Raw genomic sequence first — 5000 nt, forward strand, 5'->3', positions numbered from 1 at the left:
GGACACATCGAACGGGAGGGGAGGGAACGCGAGGTGCAGACACAGTGTGATCCGAGGTGGGCTCGCGGAGGGAACGTAAGGTGCAGACTGGGGATGGGACGATATAAAAATGTCATATCACGATTACTGTGACAAGAGAAATCGCGCGATTTACGATATTATCTTGATAATCAAAATCCATAATCCTGGGGAGGAAACATTCGCCAAAAGGGAAACAGAGCAACGCGGTGAGACGTTGTGAGCTTGTAGCTCGGCTATTTTTTGGCAAAGACATTTGAGTGGAAAAAAGACTGTATCATATATATACCTTCATATACCTTTTACCCATTATAGAGGGTTTAAGTGGTACCTGGATATGCAGCTCGGTGAATAAAAGGTGAATTGACGGAGGACAATATCACGATAAATCTCACGATACGATTATCGTGAGTGTTTTTCATCACGATAAACGATAATATCGCTTATCGTCCATCCCCAGTGTGATCTGAGGTGGGCTCACATAGTCATCGTACCCATCCATGTAAGGAGCAGTCTGATACATTTTCTTTGTTGATTTGTTGGAGGTCAAGCTCAGAGAGAGTTGCACCTGCTGTGCAGCGTGTACCGTAACAAACGTCTCAACCTTGACTCGCGCAGTTAAAATCCAGGGGCGGTAATTTAACTCTGAGAGTATATAAAAACACGATCGTAAAAGGTTGGAGTTCTTCCTTCTTTTATACAGGCATCTCTCTCTGAGTAAACACAGCTTCCGAGATTACTCCCATTAAGCGCTAATGCCGCAATTACGCGACCTATAGTGCACGGGCGCTACAATTACGTCATGGTTGTACTGAGACTTCTGTCACCACCAGTGACAAGAGGTTACACTCCCTCCCACCAGCGCTGAGCTGGCAGCCTACGACACTTGTACTCATTTGTAAACACATTACAGTAATAACCGCCACCCCCGCCCCACCGCCTCCCCTCCTCCCCTTTTTTCCCCTACACGCACCAGTTTGGTTTCAGCCCGTCTTTGCTGAGGATCATTCTGTCACTGCCAGCGCGTTTGATGTCGCGACAGACACGGAGGTGAACCCAAACAATGGCGGCCGGCCGGGGCACTTGTGCTGCGTTACTTCTGTTTTATATGAACTAAGTGTTATAGTAACCCACCCAGATCACATAATGGTAATGCGGTACCCATTTCCTCAATCAAGAAGCCTTTATGGTGGCCTAGTAATCATCTGCAGAGAGCTTGAATCGCACGCCGTACCACTAAAGCTCAAAAACATCTGTACGGGCCAATAAAAGACAAGGGAGGATGTGTTATTAGACGCTGGGAGTTCTTTGCCATGCCGGGCACAACCAGCATCGAAAAAGCAGATTTCTACAAAATCCGTCTGCCGGTTCGCCTCAACGCTTGGATCTGTGTTTAGTGGTGAGTTTGGAAGAAACGCAGACACTTACTGTATCTCGCAGACATGGCTAAAGAGCACGAGTGGCTTGTGTAAAACATGGGTCAGCTACAACACACATCACCACTGAGTGAGCTCATTTAGTCTGGCTTAAAAATTGAGTTCTAAGAAGCATTATCAGCCGAAACTACCACTTTATTTCCATTGCAACTGAGCGCAAAGATTAGGAGCAGATTAAAAGTGAACCACGCACGCATGTACATTTGTCATTGATAGGAAAATGCCTATAACGAAAATCTGTCATCTGATAAAACCGGTCATACGCGTAGCGCGATAAGATGCAGTTACTGCTAATAAGTGTATGATGTTGTGCACTCCCTTTGACCTTGTTGACCGAGGCGTGAAAGAGATGAGAGAAAACAACAAACTCCCACTTTGGTTCATACTGATGAGCACACAGTGCTCAACATGTTGTGGAAAGTATGTTTTATAGTCAGTCATGACATGATTTCTGTATGATGACACATTAAATAAATGGGTGAGGCTATAACTCGCAAAGAGACACAAATCCTCAGTGTTAATTTATCCATTTCGTCACTATTGAGCAGAAACCTTGTATCTCCAAGTTTCAAATTTGTACTTTTTTCTTTTTTTCCTTGTAAAATAGGCCTAAAGCCCTGCTTCATCATACAAGACTGTTGCACAAAACTAGTGAAAACAGCAGATCTACAAGCACACAACGCCTCGCACCGCGAGGCGTTGTGTGCTTGTAGATCAGCTATTTTCACTAGTTTAAATCATTTTTTTTAGATGATAAATACAAAAACAAAACAAAACAAAAAACGGTTTTGGACATACAAGCTTTCCACCCCGACAACAACAACGACCACGCAACTCTGAGAGCGTGCAAATGCAACATTTTCACTCTCTCAGATGTTAAACTAATACTCAGGATTTGACCGCGTACCAAGCCTATGGTGTGTGGTATCCCCTTCCACCAGGGAGTGGTGGGGCGCTCTAATCCTGATTGAATTACACAGTAAACTAACTAGGCTGGCTCTCCAGGGTTAAGACAGTGTCCTCTCTGTGCCCTCGGCCCTCAGAGCAGGAAGTTGCCAACCTCTCTGAGAGATTACGCCCGTTTCCTCTCAGCTCTCTCCCCGCGGTGCACTCCACGCGACCCCGTGCACCGTGACCCCGCAACCTTCCTCCCTCCGCACATGGCACACACGCACGCACACGCTGCGCTGCTGCGCGCACACACACACACAAACACACACACACGCTCACACACACACAGCACCAGCCGGGGAGCATGCCGACACACGCTACTTACAAACATGCACACGTATACACACACTCCTGCATGCGCCCTTGCACACACACACACACACACTCACACGCACACGCACACGCACACGCACGCGCCGCGCACGCACACACACACACACACACACACACACACACACACACACACACACACACACACACACACACACACACACACACACACACACACACACACACACACACACACACACGCGCTGCGCGCACACACGCAGATGGGCGATCAAAAACAATGCATGCACATGCAGGCACGCAAACATATATGCGCACATGCCACTAAATCACTGCGTGCTTTTCATTTCTCTCACAAAATGACACCACAATTCAAATTCAAAAACAACATGGCCTTTCTTGGCACGAGGCGGGGAGCGGGGGGGTTGGGGGTGGGGGGCGAGGAGGGGTTGGGTGGAATGCTGAAGCATTCAGCAGACACAACACGGCCATGAATTCACATGTCAATACTGTATCCATATACTGTGCTGCTACTCCGCGCGCCTCTCTCTCTCTCTCTCTCTCCTCCTCGCTCCCTCCCAAACAAATTGTGGCAGTAATTTTTCCCTCTCGCTGAGTTTTACGAGCAGTAATGTGTAGCACCTGTAACCACAGTGGGGCCAGACGAGGGCTGCAGGAGTCTGTCTGTGACCCCACTGCAGCCAGTCAGGACACACACACACACACACACATGCACGTATGCACGTATGCATGCATGCATGCACATGCGCGCATATGCACGCACATGCGTGCGCGCGCACACACACACACACACACACGTGCGCACATGCATGTGCGCGCGCACACACACACGCACGCACGCACGCACGCACACACGCACACACACACACACAGATACAGTGGTGGACAGAAGTACTCTAATTTTCTTATTTAATTAAAAGTATCAATACAACTAATCCGGAATTCAAATATACAGTACTTGAGTAAAAGTACAAAAGTATTGCTATCAAAATACACTTATGGTACAAAAGTAGAAGTCCTCATAAAAAACCTCCTGAAAATATGGCCGAAATGTATATAGCGCTGAAGTGGTTAATGTTTTGTGATAATAATCAAAATCTACAAAGTAACTAGTATAAAGTATCAATAAAAATAATCCGGAACTCAAAATATACAGTACTTGAGTAAAAATACAAAAGTATTGCTATCAAAATACACTTATGGTACAAAAGTAAAAGTCCTCATAAAAAAAATATGGCCAAAATGTATATAGCGCTGAAGTGGTTAATGTTTTGTGATAATAATCAAAACCTACAAAGTAACTAGTATAAAGTATCAATAAAAATAATCCGGAACTCAAAATATACAGTACTTGAGTAAAAATACAAAAGTATTGCTATCAAAATACACTTATGGTACAAAAGTAAAAGTCCTCATAAAAAAAATATGGCCAAAATGTATATAGCGCTGAAGTGGTTAATGTCTTGTGATAATAATCAAAATCTACAAGTTACTTTCCACCACTGCACAGGTACAGGAATCCACATTGTATAGAGCATCATCTCGTCAAAGGCTCATCACAGCTCGCTATCAAAACAGGTTGAAATGTCATCATGTCCATCTCATTGCTTCACAGATCCTCACTGTCGGGCGGAAACCTTGTATGTCCAAAACCTTTCCCTTTTTTATGATTATTCTAAAACAAGTCAAAGTAGTGAAAATAGCCGATCTACAAGCACACAACGCCTCGCAATGCGAGGTGTTGTGTGCTTGTAGATCGGCTATTTTCACTACTTTTGTGCAACACTCTTGTGTGATGAATTAAGGCTTTAATTCACGAAATAACTATTTTGAAACTTGGAGATACGAGGTTTCTACCCGACAGTGACGAGATGCACTTTTTAGTTTCTTGAAGCTGCTGCGAGAAACCGAGGTTATTTCATCTGGAGCATCTATTTCATCAGGCCCTGCTCACATAACTCTAAAATAACTACAATATTGTTTGGAAGCGTCACAAAGTTTTACAAACAGGAAGCCCATCTCACGAAAATGTCATCTGTCACGATGTGTTGCAAAGCCTGAGGATGGGTTTTGCCAAGTAGCAAAGAGATGTTTAATTTGGCTGATATTTCATAACAGAGTGAAATTCAGTTTGGAAATTAATGCACAGTCAGCGTCAGCAACCACAAAAGCAGCTATAGATAAGGAGTGATGCAGAAGTGATGAAGCGATTGATATGACGCTTCATTGGTAAGCACAGAATTGGCCAACAGAGTACAGTATCAGGGTCATAGGGTCATAGCAACA

The sequence above is a fragment of the Nannobrachium achirus genome (assembly GCF_963921795.1).
Source record: "Nannobrachium achirus genome assembly, chromosome: 8".
In the NCBI taxonomy this organism is placed as follows: domain Eukaryota; kingdom Metazoa; phylum Chordata; class Actinopteri; order Myctophiformes; family Myctophidae; genus Nannobrachium; species Nannobrachium achirus.